Below are 19,407 nucleotides of genomic sequence, written 5' to 3'. Positions count from 1 at the left end.
CACAAATTACAAATAAAATTAAGTACAAAAGTAAATATTTATTGAAAATTAGAAAATAAATTACAACAAATTAAAAATCTTAGAAACCAGCAAACACCATAAACATCACAAAATCAAGAAAAGTTGACATTCTTTTATTAATTAACTGTTTGGAACACCTCTATAATAATTATTGTCACACTTTTTGGCCTCATACTCTTTTATCACCCCTTCCTATGACAGTGACTTTATAATTTTTAACAGAGAGGACAGAAACATAAATATTTTTTTTCTAATACAGTTGGTAAAAAATTAATTTTATTATTGATGGTAATGTCATGTGGGTAGTTAGCATTATTGTCAACTTTGGAGAATCTCTGTCTACTTTCTGCTGTATATGAGTTGTAAGATTTAGAATTATCCACAGACTGTCTTTCCATGCCATGCCTTTCAAACCTTGTTTCTTCTCTTCAGTCCATGTAATTCCAGGGCTTGGGACCATGAGCCATATTAATAGTATTGACACAAAACCTCTGCCCCAAATCTTTGTAAGGTGAGTTGGCACAGTGAGCAACAGAAATTTTCCTGGAAGAGATACATATGCTGGGATAACTAACCATTACATAGAAGTGACCAAAAACCATAAAAATATATCCCACTAAACCCACACTAAATTTATCCCCAATTATACTTTCTCTAAGTCAAATTTTAAAAATATATAAAAACTATGGCTTCCCTTATACCACTTGACATAGAAGTGTAACATGAGATGTGGGAAAGTTGGAGAAGGAAGAGTGAGCTCATGTGATACAATTAAAATTACAGGTTTCCCTTGTTATCCAAAAGTAGGCCCAATGAAATTGTTATGCAGAAATGGCATGACCAAAGAAGCAACTATCTTTCATTTATACAGAAAATTTTTTGAGAATTCTCAAACCCCAAAAAATAACATACCAAATAATAACCTAAAATAACACTAACATATAGTAAAGACAGGGATGATATGAACAATACATATTCTCTATAAAGTGGAAATAATGTATCTAAATGTTTCACTTAGAATTGTGAAAGCAAAGTAAACAGGAAAGTCGCCAGGCAGGGATGATGGAGGGTAATAGGCTGAGTTGTCAGAAGCTAGGGTGATGGTAGGTAAAGGAGATTGAGGTAGAAGAGGGAGGGGAAGAGATTCATCTCTGAACATCTCATTGTCATCAGAATCTATTATGGCATTCAGGTCAAGAACATCTGTATCTCTTCTATGTGTGTCTGTCTTGGTGTTAAAAGCTCGGGGGGAGGAGGGGTGTTGCCTTCATAATGACTGTAGCAAACCAAACACTGATCACTATTTTTTCTTTTGCCTTATATCTTAAGAGCAAAAATCCTCTTCAATTTCTTGCAGTGGGTAAAAGCAATTATAAATGTAGGTCTTTTTTTAAAGCAAAGTGGCACAGCAAGAAATTTTAAAAAGTGGGGCATACCTATAGCTAGAAATTTTCCCTACGGATTGAATGACTTAATGAAGTTCTGGTCAATGTCCAAAGCTAGCATGATTTAAGGCTTTTAGGGTTAAATGCTCCACTCCCAAATCCTAAATCAGCTTCATGACCACACTTGTTGAAAACTAAACTTTTTAAAATGCTTTCATCAGGTAAAATTAAGTAAAATCTTTTTGAAGTGAGTCTAATCATGTCCCAAGTGTCTCTCTCATTGCAATGTAAATAGGCTAGCAATTGCATTGAATTTTGTGACCACTCACAGGAGGCAAAACCATGCACCAAAATACCTAAGGCACATAATAAAAATAGACATATAAAGGTTTTGAAGCCATCACATTAGCTAAAATATAACCCTTTGAATTATTTAATTAAATGGATAGAAACAGAAGGTGAGTTGAGATTATCCACATGGGTTAGAAGTTGGGTGGGATTAATCTGGGGATACTCCGTGGGGGAACATGTAATTTGGGGCAGTAATTGGATAGTAGTTAAGCAACATGAGGGCATGAACTTTGTCTGCTGTGTTCACTGCTATTTCTAGCACCCATAATATTGCTCAGCATACACACTCAATTAACATTTTGACTAGGAAGGGAGGGAGGGTGCAGAAATGAGGAAAAGGAAGGCCAGGGAAGAGGAAGGAATAAGAGGAGGAAAAGGAAAAGATGGGAAGTGGGGGGCAGGGAGGGGAGGAAAGGGGAATGGGAGGAGAGGGGAAAAAGGATTTGCCTTAGGTAAATCACAAGTCAGTCTCCAGATCCTCACCCGTAAAATAGGCATAAAAATTGTCCCTCCACCATAAAGTTGTTGTGACAATTAAATGAGCCAATATTCATATGTCACTCAAAAACTGGTCTGGTGCCCAGTAAACCTTTGTTATTACAATAGATCTTTGACCTTCACTTAGTTCCTTCAAGCTCTCATTCAAAGTATCCAACAAGAGAGGATATTATCACTGATTGGTACAGACAGAAGGCACTCAATTAGAAGAATAACTAATGGAAAATCTGTCCGGGAGCCTGAAATATCTACTCTAAAAATCAATGATTTCATAGGAGAGACCAGAAGATCTGGGATTTGATCTCAGAGAGGAATGAAAAGAAGAGCATGTTCTGTGATGTGGCAGGAAGACTCATCACAAGCCCCAATTGGGTAAACGCAATCAATAACATCCTGTCGGGAACTTTCTGTGGTCTCATGTAAATATAGGCTACCTGAACATAAGATAAAAACTGTCATTTCCTCTCTCATGTTGTAGCATGATGATTTATCTATTCCTTTGAAAGAACTAAAGCAAACCAAACAACTGCTTAAACTTTCCTGGTTATTTGTGTCCATTGTGAAATATGAAATAAAAAATGATGCAAGATTGTAGTATATTTTGGAACAATTGCACAGAAGAACACTAGAGAAATGAGGAAAAACTAACTTAATCCAATGGGCAAGACATTATAATTGCTAGTAAAAAAGCCAATGAAGGGAAAAAAGTGTCATGGGCTGTTTAATCAACCCTAAACTGCGGGGGTGACCAGTTGTAATTTGGGTGTTTTCCAATTAGCTAATACAAAATAGTAATAAACAGCCAGTGGCAATCTTTAACACAATGCTTCCATTAACTTAAAGAGAGTGTTGTAGAATATTTTTAAATTTTGGAACCTAACTGGGATTTTCACAGAAAATGTTATTTTTCAAAATTATTATTTATTATTTATCTATCAATTCCATAATTTTCAAAGAAATTTAGGCTCACAAAGGCAACATGAAAATTCACTGAGGCAGGAAGTGGGGGTTGCTTCAACATACAGGTAAACCGTTATGAATAATAATGGGCATAAGGTTGAAGTCTAGGCACAAAAGATCAATCCCCAACTGTCTCCCCCATCTGCCCTTACTCTAAAGAGTGGGGAGTGTCATAGTCAATGCTATCAACATTGAAAGTTGCAGAGACTTGGTGTTTCAGAGAACCCCATGGAAAAACCAAAAAACATTGGGTGCAGACAAATAGCAAACAGTGATGGCTCTCCCACTTGGCTCAGCAGCTCTTCTCACCTCACTCAGCAAGGCAGAGACAAAGGTCAGCATTGTCAAGCACAGGCCTTCAGACTAAGTCCTCCAGCACACAAATATAACTTGCTGTGATCAACTACAAAGGTGGGATTAATAGTTTTTCCTACACTTCAGTCTAATTTCTGAAAAATCAACTCTCAACTCATTGGAGTAAATAAGAGGAAAGCTTATTTTCAAATTTCTTACCTAACTGGATACTATTTTAGAATAATTTTGGTTTGTTTATTACATGGGTCAATATTCAGTTGAGATAAAAGAAATTATAGTCATAACTACTCAAATCACAATACCTGATGAGATAGAGAAAAGACCTTGACCCTTAAAGTCAGACAAACCTCAAGTAAGATCTCAGAAATAGGACATGAAACAAGCTACTTGACCTGGACTAGCATGAGTTTCCCAACTATAAATGCAATTGAGAAGCATCCCCTTATCATCATAGTGTCAAATAAATAGTGAGGGCTCCATAAATACTTTTTTTATTACTGAGCAGCACCAACATGAAGGTTTTGTAAAAATTCAACAAAGACAGACCATTAGACCTAATTTTGATTCCTAAAGGCCCCAAACTTGGCTCTGTGATGTCAGATAAAAAAATCAAGTTCCGTTTCCTTCCCCTTTAATGAAAATAATAGTTGCAATCCTTACAAGAGCATGTAATTTAGAGTGAAACATAAAATCTTTATCAATTAAAAGCATATTATAAAGCAATACTAATATCACTACCAGTACAGTTTGTGTTTTTGCTGGTTTCTGTGTCTTATGTTCAGCTGAATGCACGGGAGTTCCCTGCTTATCTGCTTCAATTTTTCTCATATTGTGAGAGCAGCGCCAAGCCACCATTGCTCTCTCTCTCTCATTGAAATAGGAATACTTTCGAACTAGAATATGGTTAGACAGAAAAGATGGGGTGAGCGCTGTTGAGTAAAAAATATGAAATTATTTCTCCCCATGGAAACGTCCCCAAGGGATGCTCATCTACTGAGTAAGGCTTTAATTGTCTGTGACGCCTTCTTCCACCACCACAGTGGCCTTTCCCCTCTCAATCGCTCACCAAGCTCACCCACTGTCCTTTTCACTCTCTCTGACCCTTTCTAGATGTGTCTTGCCTCCCAAAATATGAAGTACTCTTCTTCTTGAGGCCAAGGTCTGTATTTTAGTTATCTTTGAACTTTCCCTGTCCCTTCCCACTCTTCCATTCACTTGCTATAGGTTGATTGATTCTAATCTTGGGTATATCCTCCTTTTGAATAATGTATTACTAGCCTGAACTTATCAAAGTGATTATCTAGCAATATACTGGAGAGGCCTGTTTCTTCAGCAGACAAACGGGATAACACTTCATAATGATGATGATTATAATACATTATCCCAGGTATTATACCAAGTTTTTTTACAAACATAATTTCACTTCATCTTCCCAATAACCTGATGAGGTAGTTATCATTATCCCTCATTTATGGAGATGCAAGCAAAGGTCAGAAGAAAAACGTAACTTGCTCAAGGAGGAAAGTAGTTTGCAGATAGTGAAGCCAAGGAGCTGACCCAAGATCCTACCACTTCATTATTTATAATGCCTCTGGCTTTTGTCCCCAAATCAAAAGTTTCAAATTAACTTGGGGAATGTCAAAGACCCTGTATATAAGCCTATTGCTAATTGTGAGACTTTAATTTGTGGATTTAAATACACATAAAATTAATCTCTCATGTAATTAACCAAACCCATTTTATAATTTATATTGTGATGATAAGTAATGAAACTTTCCTAATTCATATACATTCAATTTCCAAGGAAGCATTTGTTTCCTGTTGGCAGGGCTGATTTCTCCATTAAGTACCACAAACACAGTGTCTAGATTCCACAAAATGTTCAGGAACCAATGAAAATATTTTTATTTCTTTAAAATAGAAGAAAAAAATGAACTTTCAGGTCAAAGAAAATGTTATAGTATATAACCGTAACATATTTGTCTTTATGTCAAGGGAATCATAAAATATATTTAGTTATTTCTTTTATTTTATGGAGGCACAAAAGACCAGGGCCCCTGCAAGTTCTACTGTTACCTCACCTGTTGGCCGCACAGGTTCAGCATTCTCGGTGTTATTGATACAATTTTTTGACAGCCACACTGCTTGTGACTTCTGGCTCTCCCTGGTCAAGTGTGACAGGTCTGACTAGTTAATTAAAATCATGACATCTGCTCTTTAGCATCCAGAGCACTTACTAGGAGCTGCTGTTAAGTATTAGAAGGATGGTTTCCGTCTCTCACTGTGGGTGATGAGGAAACAGCTGCACTGGGGCATCTAGTTTAGCAGTCAGAGAGGGTTATTTGGCCACAGACCATCTCGCCACAAGAAAACAGTCCGCAGCCAAAGGATGTTACAGAAAGAAAATAAAAAATAGCAGGAAAAAACATCTTAACAGCTTGGTGGGGAGCATTCATAAGTCTAGAGTTCTAAGAACTGTACTTGTCACTACCAATAATAATGACAGTTCTAGGTTGCTGGGGGCCAAGTCCCTAGAAGGGAAGACTTTCCCCAGCTTAACTTGGCTTTGTGTCAATTCTTTCCTCTCATGATCTTGAGTTCTTTTTAGGAAGCTCAGATTCCAAATGTCAGCCCAAAATATTTACAAAGCTGGAGGCAGGCCTTGGGTTAAGAGAAGTACTCTAATGAAGTGGCAAGAGCCATTCTGACCAAAGTTGGGCTGGGGACCCAGTGAGACCTGTGGATTTTAACTTCTTTTACCTATGAACTACAGTGACCTTTATTCTCACGTCTGGCCTCCTTTCAGTCTTATAGTTTAAAGAAAGAGGAAGGAAGCAGTCCATTGTTTTTCTAACCTTGAAGTTTCCTGGTGTACGATGGAAAATTGAGGATGGCAAGTGAAAGCAGCAGGCACCTCTATAGAAGGACATCCGGTGAGGCCAGGCCTGCTCTTGAGGAGCATTTGTTGATGGTGGGGCAGTGGGGGCAGGGAGAAAAACAAGCTGAAGCAAGTTTCTTTAACAAACATATCTGAATACTCACTACAGCCAACCCTGTACTCTGTAATCTCTGATACAATCTGTCCATTCTCTGTCTAAAACCCAGGGAAAGATAAACTCCTCGGTTTACATAAAGCAGGAAAATGCATCAGAGGAGAGATTTTCTCCAACTCTCGGAGAGATTGTGTTATGCCAAGAAGAGCTGAAAGGGGTAGCCAAAAAAAGTTTTTCTGGGTTTTATTTTTAATGTTCTATTCATCCACTAATTTGGTCAAAAATAGCTCTCAAGTTTGTTCAGCACAATTTGACCTTCATAATTATGCGGGAGATTATGGGGCCCCATTAGAGTTTTCAAAGCGCTTTGTACATAAGGGGCCTTTAAAAATTCTACTATAATAAAAACAAGCTCATAAAAATCCCACACGTCTCACATAGGCCTTTGATAACCCATCACACAATAATGACCTTGAGTAACAGCCTTACTACATTCAAACCAGTAGTTTAGAGGTAGAAGCTTTTATATCTTATTATCTCTGACTAGAGTCACCCTGGACCTCAGAAGAAAACACATAGATGCTTTGCCCTTAATAGAGTAAATTGCATGTGCCATCAGAAATAATCTCTTCCTTCTCTGGCCTCCTTCTTCCAGGTAGTATGTCAGAGTAGAAGCTCTAGATCAGCACTCAGGTGATGAAGACTCGAACCCCACACCAGTAACTGCCTATTTGTGGGATCCATGGTCCTCTATTCTCTTTAGGCCTCAGTTTCTCTTCTGATGAGGGCTGACATAGAATCAGTGCAGTTGTGTTCATGTGTTCTTGAGTTTTTGAGTTGGAGAAAACTGAACGTGGAGGTATTGCGCAATGCCTCAAAATCTGAGATGACCCCTTTATGTTTTATAGGTAGTATTCTGAATTATTTTTTAGTTTAAAAAAAATTGAAAATCATCAGAGGATTCCTCAGGATTCCTTCATTTTGGATTTACCGTGAGCCTACCCTGAACCTCCCTGAAGTCAAACAATTGTTGGAGGTTAGGGGGAATTTTTAACACATTAATATCCATTAGTCAATTAATAGAAATTATTTGATCCTATTTAGTAAAAAACTGAATTCTGGAGAAACAATATCGAGTAGGTGAGTCGTGATATAGAAATCAAAGGAGAGAAAAATATGGGGAAAAAGATCAGAGGAAACTGAGAAGCCTTGACTGAGGACAGCAGGCCTCAATAGGGCACACAGAGAGGGTGATGGACCCCCAGAGGGGCCATCAGGCAACAGCCAAGGTCAGAAGCTTTTACTGCCGAGTGGCTTTTACACATGCTCACTCCCTCTGTCTTTAGTGGGGGATGATAATAACCCCATTTCTAGCTGCAAGGAACTGAAATTTGGAGTCAGCTAAACAATGATCTCCAGGATCATCCAGGTAGTCGATTGCAGAGTCAGAATCCTGAAACAAAGGAAGGAAAGAGGTGCTAAAATGGCAGGGGCGGGGGCTGGGAAGCAAAGGCCAAGTTTGGGGGCAATCTTTCCCCTTTTTTTTCCAACTCTATTAGCGAGGCATCTAAGATTTATCAAGCTTCTACTACAGGATGGTGTTGGGAGAAAGGCAAAAAGAATGAGTCACTATCCTTACCTTTAAGAAGGTTATGACTGGTAAGACATGTAGCAGAATCAGTGCTATTCATGCCACATATTCTCCAAATGCATAAGAGTTTCTTACATCTGAGAGTGTCCATGCTTTGACCAGACACTCTATTAGCTCTATTAGCGAGGCATCTAATTTTATCAAGCTTCTACTACAGGATGGTGTTGGGATAAAGGCAAAAAGAATGAGTCACTATCCTTACCTTTAAGAAGGTTATGACTGGTAAGACACGTAGCAGAATCAGTGCTATTCATGCCACATATTCTCCAAATGCATAAGAGTTTCTTACATCTGAGAGTGTCCATGCTTTGACCAGAGACATTGGCACTGCGATAGTATGTGCTGTTTCCAGGTGGGAGCTTGAAAAGCCTGGGTTCAACCCATTACTCTGTTTCCCTGGGCCATGATAACTGGCAACATGCCCAATGGTAGCTGTTCCATCCCCCTGGTGCCAGGGGCAGCCAGTTTGGAATGCAGACACACTGATATGGGCCTGTCACACAGGGAAGAAATAAATCTTATTTAAGCTACTGAGCATTTGGAGTTATTCATTATCTCAGCATTGCTTGCCCTATGCTGATTAATATAGTCAATATCCACCATAGCAGAAGTATTAAGAAACCAGAGTTTGTCAGTCACCAACTATGTTAGTTAACCTATACTAATTCTTTTCAAGAAATCTAGTAATTCTTTCTTCATTTTGTCTAGCAAAATACATTTCACCTGCCCACTAACCTGACCGATACCCTTCTATTATTTAATTGACTAGCATAAAGGCTAATGAATTCCACTGACATAATTTCTTTCAAAGTTCTTAACTTTGTGGGCTTATGAGCATGGAAAGAATTTCCTGGTATATTTTAAACCAAAATCTTCAACAGCCATAACAAAGTCTGAGAGAGAATCGGGAATGTGAGGAAAGGGAGGTGCAACCACATAAACAGGAAAGGACAATGTAGAAAGCACCTTCATTTTTCTCTTTGCAGAGCGACTGCCAGTTCCTTGACTTACCCCAGCAGTGGTCATAAAATATTTCAACCACTTCTCCATATCAGCCTTCCTTTCTATGATATTCAAAATACTATTGCATGACTCATTACAAATTACAAATTTCTGTTCTGAATTCTTTTTTCCTTCCATTTGAGAAGTTATCCATATCCTTTTCCCTCTCTAAATTCATGAACTTCACTAAGAGTAACAATAAGCTGCCATTTGCAGACTATGAGCCAAGCTCTTTAAATGTCTCTGAATTTCCTCACTGAACCTCTCCACAACCCTGTAAGATAGACATTCTTATTACAGATTTTACAAATGAGGAAAGTGAGGGGCTTTTTAGTGGCCAATAATTTATTCAAGTCCTACAGACAGTAATTGGTGGAACCAGGCAATTTGCTTGTGAACACACACTTTGCCCCACCTCAACTCTTCAGACCCCCTGAGGAAATACCCTATAAAGTCACTCAAGCATCTTAGGCCTCAATCCCCAACTCAAGTGACTACGTGGCTCAGGGGCACAGGTTCCAATGGGGCACAGATGGCCAGCCAGAGCACAAAGACCACACGCCCCTAAGAACAGACTGTGCTACTGGAGGCAGCCAGCCAAGGCTCATTGACCTGAGGCTCTTCTGCAAGAAGGTCTTAAAATAGCATTTGACAATGTGGAGACAGATATCTGATGTGAAGAACTCTGAAACTCCATGGATACCATGGAAAATGCAGGGAGTCAGGAGATCTGGGTCTAGGCCAGACTCTGTCCTTAAAGCTTTGGTGACTTTAGCTGACAAAAGTAAACAGAACCTCAGCAAGGAGTGCTAACATCGCTGCCAAATACTAAACTTGGCACTTCACATGCATGCTCTCCTTTCATTTACCCTTCCCTAAAACTGTAAAAAAGTAGGCAGAGTTATTATTTGGCACCTCAGAGACGACCAGTGACAAGTAAGTGGCTTGTTCAAGAATACACAGATGGGAAGCAGCAGAGTGAGGATTTACAGCAGTCATTTCCTTTCTCTGGATCTCAGTTTATGCATCTATACAATTTAAAAGTTTGGGTCTGATGAAGTCAAAGACCTATCTCCTTTCTAACATCCAGACTTTCATTCTGTTGTAAAGTACTATTTACACTGTCATGAACATGTAGGGAAGGTGAGATATTCAACTGACACCACCTTGAATTAGCAAGATACCACTGTACTCCCCTTTACCCAAGAATTGGCCATTATAAGAATTGGCCAGAATGGATCAAATATGGACCAGCACGCCAACTTATTTTGTACAGCTCCTAAATATTATTAGAAAATATCTACCAAATCCACTTTGAGATTAATCCCAACGATAGAGGTAATAACAAGAAAAAAATTAATAATTAAACATATCCCCGTTTTTGTAATTAAACAATGCAACTCTTTCCTCATTCTCATGAGTGGGATTATAACATGGGAAGAGGTTAGGAATTAAGACTAACCTTCATCTTCTCTCCAGTGCTGACTGGTTCTGTGGTCATTCCTCTGGTCCAAGTTCTTAGTGCCTTTATGATTTCAAAACAGCAAACCAGGGCCTTCTCGGTGGTGCAAGGGGTTAGACACAACCTATGAAGCTGTCCACAGCCACTACAGCACAAGTTTGATCCCCAGCCAGGGAGCTACCCACATGGCGCAGCAGACCTCTCCTGACTTGCCCGCTGCTCCCCTCAGCAGTGTATTTCATTCAGACTGCCTGTTCTGTTCCCCATTCTCTCTCTGGTGAATCCTCTCACCCCCAACACCTCTGGCCTGTACCCCAGTTCTTGTATGCATAAATAAATAAATCTTTAAAAAAAAACAAACAAACAGCAAACCAGCTAAGAATAATCCCACATGTGTGAGCCTGAATGTTTCCTTGATCCTAAGCATCTAAACCCAGATGTCATCAAATTTCAGGGTGCAGCAGAATTACCTGGGGTGCTTGCTAAAAATCCTAAGTCCTCTGAGAATTATACTGGTCTGTGGTGGAGCCCTGGATTTGACATTCTTAATCTCCCCTTTCCTCCAAGCATGTCTGAGGCCTCCAAGCAAATCTGGTTTGTATACTTAACATTGAGAAAAGCAGACTGGTCTTTGCCTTTGATTCATTTATACTCATTATCCTCAAGAGAGATGTGGACTGTCCTTGCCATTTTGGCCAGATACAAGCCATTTAGGTTGATTTAAAGCACCAATTCAATGTGCTTAGTTTGGTTTGCTGAAGACATTTTCATGTTTGTTTTTGTCACTTCCGATTTTTTTAATTGTACACAACTAATGCCTACTAAATGTTTGTTTATGGTGCACAAAATCACTATCTGACTTTTTTGTTGTACACTGAATGACAATTTTTTCATTGAATTAACGCATTCTACTACTTGTTCTGGGTCATTACTCACTGCCTTCATGCCATTTCACATCGTTTCACCCTATTCCCTTAAAAGAGTTCAATTTGAAAGTACCACCCTAAGGCAACCATGTAATTGATCATTCAAAATGGGACACTTGTGAGACTAAAAGGAAGTGCTATTAATAACTTCACTGGGAAAACAGCATCAACCAAGACTATTTGGGAGAAATGGGGAGAGATGGCCCTACTAACTTTCACCAGTTAGAAATCTGAGCACCACATGGCCACCTACTTGCCCAAAACAACAAAGTGACCGCTCCTCACTGTGAAGGTCCACAGTAGTGGGTCAGACACTACTGTTGTTTTTATGTTTCTATCAGGCTTATAATTGCCTATGCTTATCAATGCTGCAAAGGCAAGGACTGTGTCTCTCTTTTTATCTCCTTCTTTTGCTGGCACAGGTGTTCAGCAAGTGTGCCATGCAACACCAAGATAAGCTAGGAGCAGAATTCAGTGTTCATATGACACTGCAAGGGTTCTCACCTACCCTGGAGATGACTCAAGAGGTAAGGGAAAGAAATCCTTTATACTACAGAGCCAGAAAAGTTGGGTTTGCTTTCTATTTGTGTGACCTCAGGAGAGTCACTTAACATCTCTGATCTTTAGTTCTCTCTGCAATAGTTGATAATATTAATTTCAATGTTAGGAAGATCAAATGAGATAATATATATATAATCACCTACAAGAGACTTCTAAGGAAGCATTTGCTAAACAGAGAGAGAGGAACTAGAAAAGGATGTCATTTCTTGCTGTTCTAGTACTTACTACGGCAGCATAACAAATTACCCTGAAAGCAGCAGCATAAATAACCATTTTATGATGCTCACTGATCTGATCTGCCAGGAATGAGTAAAGGACACAGTGGTGGTGATTCTAGGACCTCAGCAGCAAGGACCAAAGGTTTGGGGTGATTCAACTTCTGGAGTTAAAAAGTTACCTGGAGGCATTTTTCACCCAATTCCAGTGACTGACATTGGTTATCATCCAACAGACCTACAAGTGATGTGGGCTTTCTCACAGCATGGATTTCCTACATAGTAGGTTTAGGGCTCCAAAGGCGAATATCCTAAAAGAAATAAGAGGAAGACACATTGTTTTTTATGATCTCACCTCAGAAGTCACATGGCTTCACTTCCACCATAGTCTAAGGAAGAGATCTTTCTTAGAATTTGGGAACTTAGAACTTCTTGGCCTAAGAAGATAACCCCATTTTCTAACAAGAAAGTCAAGGCCAAGGCCACCAGGTAATAAGAGTGTGAGGGATGAGAGAACTTGATTTGGTCATTTATGGAAAACACAATAATCTGCCTCATATAAGTGACCATGTGATAAAGACAGATACATTTTTTAAAAGAAAAGAAGAAAACACACCTACCATCACAGAATTCCAAAGTGCTCTTTAGTTAATCTAGCCAGGGCCCTGCCTTGAATACACTAAGAAATGATTTAGCAAAATACAATTGTGCCCTTACTTTTAGAAAGTGTCAGTGAGAAATCAATCTTTATAAAGCAGCAGTTTTAGAAGATGAGCATTCCTATTTGGTCAGTTGTAGGAGTCTACTTGTATCTTAAACAAAATCTTAACATTCAGGGTTGCTTATAACCTGTCTCCATCTACCAGATGTACTTTATCACCAGCTACATTAAATCACAAGCCATTTCTGCAACAGGCCTGTGTTTTTTGCCATGACACATGTGTTTCAGCTTTTTTTCCTCTCCCTGGAATGTTCTTCCATTCATGTCCTATTAAATCCTATTCATGCTTCCATGCCAAGTTTCAGTATCACCATCTCCCTGAAGACTTTCTTGATGCCCTTCAAAGGTAATCTCTCCTTCAGAACTTTTAGATATCTTTATATATGCTACATGCCACCTCAGGTAAACTCAGTGTCTCCCCAGACACATATTGAAACTGAACTTCATTTTTTCTCTATGTCCTGATCTGTTGCTAAGAAGAAAGTAAGATGAAAATGTTTCACCCATTTTGGAAGTAACTGGGTTCTCACCTGGACGGAAAGTGTTGGAATCAAGAGGTGCTGAGGAGCCAAGGTGTTAATGGGGAAGCAGAGATGAGTCAGGTATGATTGCCCCCCAGCTAAATGATCTTCCTTCTCTGTCTCTCAGGATTGGTTCTTCTTTAACTAGTCTGGGTTCTGAGACACACACACACACACATACACACACTCACACTCATGCACAGGGCTCAACCACTTCAAAGTATTATGACTCCTCATGAGGGGGTGCTATATTTTTTCAGTCACTTCTAAAAAAATCATGTTTTATCAGAAATGGGGAGGTCCATTTTTATTTTTTTTAAAGATTTATTTATGCATATAAGAACTGGGGTATGGCTAGAGGTGCGGGGGGGTAAAGGGATTCACCAGAGACAGAGTGGGGAGCAGAACAGGTAGATTGACTGAAATACACTGCTGAGGGGAGCAGCGGGTGAGTCAGAGAGGTCTGCTGTGCCATGTGGGATCGAACTCGTGCTGCAGTGGCTGCGATTAGCTTCATAGGTTGCTTCTTAACCCCTTGCGCCATCAGGGAGGCCCCAGGAGGTCCGTTTTTAATATTTGTTTACTGGCTGATATTTTCTCATTTGACAAAAATCTCTCCAATCCTTAAATTTCTTTTCCTTTTCTTCAGACTGCATTCATCTAATTTGCAATGGACAGTTCTATGTACACAAAATTACATTTTAAATTACATTGATTTAGGCTTTATATGTGCTTTTTCTTCCTGGACCTATGGGTAAGTGGGTAAATCTGGGTAAATCTGAGCAACTAATCTCCTAACTGCACGCTTCATAGGGGAGACTCCTCACCCTTTATAATTTTAATCTAATCTGTAGAAGAAAAATATCATAAAGCACAAAAGTTCTCTTGCACTATTTCTCTGACTCTCATACCTGAATTATGACTCTCCTTCATATTCCATCATTTGCTATTCATGGCTTTTAAAATGGACATTTTAATTAATTGTTGTTAAGCATTTCTGTCCAGGCCACAGATTCACTCTATGGAACCAGCACTCCCCAGAATGGGAAAGAACTGGGAGTGTCTCTTGTTATTACACACCCCATTAGCTAACTGGTCTCTTCTTCATTCCTGTTGTCTTTCAAAACTCCAGCAACTAACAAATGGTGATAACAATCACTACTTTATCAAAGAACACAATACTATTTTAATATGTTAAATTTCATCAAATTCCACCACTTAGTAGACAGATTGTCCACTCTGTTGAATAATCAAGAGTGGCCCAATCTACTTATTTACCAAATACATGTGGACCTTGGCCTAGTTCCACATTAGTCTTTCAAAAGATATCAAAGTGTGGTAAGCAAGTAATGGACATTCAGTTTTATATGATACAATTCATTTCTCAATCACTCATTCAAATAGCTATAATATTTCTTGAGTACCTACTCTACCCAATCAAGGACACTATAATCCAACACTTTTGAGCTTTAAGATTTCAGAGGCCAGAGAAGTTTCAACAATATCAAATGGACTAGGCTATGTTGCCAACTTAATTTTGCTGAGAAAGGTCCAGGCAAAAAGACCAGCGGGTCTCCCAGTGAGAGGGTAGAAAAAAACTGGCTGGTGATACAGGAGTGGAAGGTTAAAGATAAATTAAAATAAATGGACAAGTCCACCAGATGAAATAAGTACAAAAAGTAAAGAACATCCTCTGGTATAAAGCAACTGTGTTAAGATTTGAAAATGATAATACATGCACATCTCTAGCCAAGTTACTAAAACTTCAAAGAGGGATAGCACCAAAGTTGCAATAATGAGGCAGACTCTCTGCCCAGTTCTCTCCTTCCACCAGATTCTGAGACATTGCTTTACCTGAAGGTTTCACCCCTGCCTGGGTTTGAAGCTAACCATCTCACAGAAGGGAAGATCTTGCAGAATAATCCGGAGCCCACCCAAGGCAGTTCTAACCCTAGATTTGGTTACTGGACTTTCTTTGTGACCCTCCCAGCCTAATTTCAGCCTCTCTTATCTTATGATTACTGATGCCTACTAGTGGGTCCTTTCCTAGAAGTCCAAAAGTCTCCAGACAGATGTTATACCCTTAGATCTCAGTCCCTATGCATTGGCTGTGATACCTATAGCTTGTCATTGAGCTCCCTGCTCAATGAAACTTTATCCATTACTTTTTCCTTCTCCCACCAGCTGGGAAAGCTCTACTAGGCTTTCTCTGATTTCTGGCTAGCCATTCTCTCTACCTGGACCTACAAGTATTGCCTGTTACCAGACTTTGCTGATGCCACATTCCACCCACCTAAGAAGACTGGTTCCAAGGAAGCTTGCAATTCCAGAAATGTTGCGCAACATTTTGTGTGCATATACATGTGTTTTTCTTGGGAGAGAATCCTTAGCATTTCCCCGCTTCTAAGAGTTCCATGACTCTGAAAGGCAAAAATCAAAACCACTGCTCCAGGGTCATTTTCCTGACTGAGAAATCTAAACTGTATATTCCAAAATGGGTGTTTATTCTTATTTTATAATGAAACCAGGCTTTCGTGAAGGAAAGTATTTATCAAGGATCCCCTGTGTCTAAAGAAACCTGGATTTAAGTCTATTTTTACTATTTCTTTTTCAATCAACTCTCGTGTAAGCCCCACCTCCCATCAAGCTACTTTTACATTCCCCTCTCCTGGCCTTGTTACCCATGCTATCTCTATTTTTAAACCAGACAATACAGTGTCTGGCACATCATAAGCACTCAACAAAAATGTCAAGTGTTTGTATCTTTTCTCAATCAAGTAGGACCCTTAACTTTAGGAAAGTGAGAATTTATGTTTGATGGCTTTTTGCCCTAGAAAACATTATCAATTTAATTACTAGGCAAGTCACTTTTCTCAAGGAAAGGTAGATGTCTCCAGATAAGTCCTTAGTTTCTATAAGCCTAAAAGAGCTGTAGGCCAAGAGCAAAGTACAGACTGGCCCCAGAGATGATACACCAACCCTGTGGCAGAGGGTGTGAAGAAGTAAGAAGTGGCCCGACACTTTCCAAGTAAAATTATGAGGTTGTATGTATAGTGTGTGGGGGCACCTTCCTCACCTTTGGAGTCTTCCTTCATCCTTCTCTGTGGATTCTTTTCCCTCTGTCTCTCACACACTCTAATGATTAATTGCTGAAGCATGAGGTGGTAAATGAGGAGCTGACGGAAGTAAAGTATGAGAACTCATTAATACACTCCAAGAGAACTGCAACATCCAGGCTGAGGTTTCCTCAGATCATTAAGCTGACCTAATAGCCTACAGGACTGATGAAGAGCTTCCCACTGCCACACTTTCCAGAATGCTGAGTATCCCAGGTCTGGGATTTGATCCCTGGAGTATCTCAACTTCAGCCCTGGAGACTGACTCCATTCGGTAGGTTTCCACTGTGTAACTCTACCCCAGTAGCTCTGGCCTCTCACTGGAGAGCCTCAGCAACTTCAGACAATGTAAGACCTCAGATCTTAATCCTCCTCTGCAAAGACCTTTCACCTATGACAAGTCAAAATGTGTGTGTTAATGTTACAGCTCAGTAGAAGGAACTCCTCTCACAATTTGATTTTTTCTGACTTTTTAGCTCAATTTATTTTGAATTATATCTTGGAGATCCAAATCTGCAAGCTATCTGTTCCACTCTTACTTTGAATTAAATTTGTTAATTTATTCTTTACAGAGATAATAAAATTGATAGGTTATAGAGTTCATCCAGCTAGTTCTCATCTGCAATATCTCAATCACAACTTGGAAATCTAAAATCTAAAGTATATATAATATGTGTGTGTGTGTATGTATGTATGTATATATATACACATAAAGATATTATCCACATGGAAATTCTAATCCCATGACACAGTAACACATCTAACTTAGTTTTTTTTTACTTGGTAACAACAGTGCTAGTTAATCTTTGCCATTTTTCAAAATGGATCCTGTCCTTATTTCAATGCAATCAAGTAAATCTAATTTAAATAGCAAGGCCTTTTGGAAAACAGAGACTCACCTCTCAATGCAAAGAACAAATATTTGCATTACCTATTTATATTAAAATATGCAGAAATTTCCCAAGCATTCAGCCAACTTATAAATTTTAATAACTTCTTTGAATTGTTAACATTTTTTTTAACACACTGCATTATTTCAGCTTTGTGAAGGGCTCAATAACAATCTTTCTGGTCAGGAAAAAGGAAAGGACATTAGAATAAAGAATGCAGAATAAATAAAAACAAAACAGTACAGCCCGTACATCCACTCATACAAAGACAACTTTCATGGTGAGCTATAAGCAATTATAATAACACAATGTCCTTCATGTTGATTTCAGTAGTGAAAAGAATTTCTCTAGTTATTGAAGACTTTCCTGGCCAAGTTTCAGAAAAAAATCTGATTCTATCCCAATCTGACTTCTGTGCAATGCAAGTCATGCACATTTTAAACGCGGATATATAATGCTACCATTCTTCTACAAACTGTTAACAGCTGTAGAAACTATTATAGCCAGCTTCAAAACATGTCTGTGTAGTCAGTGCTCCCCAGACACTTAGCAATCCCAAAGCTATTCCTGGACTCACTTGGATTGCAGTGCGAACACAAAGTTTTGATTTATGTTGGTAATGAAACAACAAACTTCTGATCTTTCCTCTAAATGGCCATTCAGATTACATGAACAGCATGTGCTTCAGGGGAAAGTAGAGGGCAGAATTTACAGAAACAAAAAGGAAGCAAGAAAATAAATGAAGAGGCCACCCACACTTACCTTTAGGAAAACCCACAATTGTTGATATAAAGCAGTGTATTGGAGTTACATCGTGTGGCTACAAAAGGCACTTGTGCTTGGAGAGAAAGAAATAGCAGCAGAGGCTTTGGATGAGGAGATGACCTAAGGAGATCATGTACCGTAAGCAGGGACATGTACAAAGCCGGTGTTGGACATTAACACACCCGAAGTGTCACCCTGGCCATGAGCAAAGATACACAAAGACCATGAGATGCACATTTTAACTGAAAGTTCCACTTCACTGAATCATGACCAAAATCCCCTGAAACTGACAAACTCATGCAAGGGAATTTTTCAGTTGTGGCAATCCAGCAAAATGATTTTGGAGATCTTCCTTAAGCTATGGGGTTCCCTTATACCACATTTGCCAGCTGTAACTCAAATATATGCGGGTGCTTCCCAAAAATGTTTGTTTCAAACTAACCATGACAGGTTACCACACAATCCTGCATCTAAGTTGTTCATAAAAAAGGAAATATTGATATATAAGAAAAACTCAGATCACATCCACTCCTGATGATTAGTGCTGTAACATGAAGAACTCTCCAAAGGATATTCCACTGCTTCTGTTTTCTAACTGAGAGACCTAGAAGGTGGTGTTTGTACCTTCTAAAGATAAGCCATCTTCCTACTTCCCTCCCTGCCAGTTAAGGTAAAGAAGAGAAGTCTTAATATTCATTCACTTCCTCACCATTGAGAATGCTGTCACATCAAGTATAGGAGTGGACACATGAGTAAAAGGTCCAGTCTCTGTCCTAAAGGAGTTTCATAGCTAGTTGGGTAAGAAAACATGAATATGAAAAAGAAGTAGAAAACTGAGTAGACTCTAAAGTGTTGAGGGATATAAGAAAGGAATAATCTAACCAAGATAGATTTGAAAATCTGCATAACTGTGGGCAACTTAAAGATATCTATATAGAAATATGTAGATAAAAAACTTGGGGGAAAAGAGGTGTCAGGATAGTTGCAACATCTACACTTTGTTTTTGTACCAGTTAGTATGTATTAAACTACAAGTAATGGAAAATCCAACCCC

The sequence above is a fragment of the Talpa europaea genome (assembly GCF_964194135.1).
Source record: "Talpa europaea genome assembly, chromosome: 10".
Taxonomy (NCBI): Eukaryota; Metazoa; Chordata; class Mammalia; order Eulipotyphla; family Talpidae; genus Talpa; species Talpa europaea.
This window is presented reverse-complemented; position numbering follows the sequence as displayed.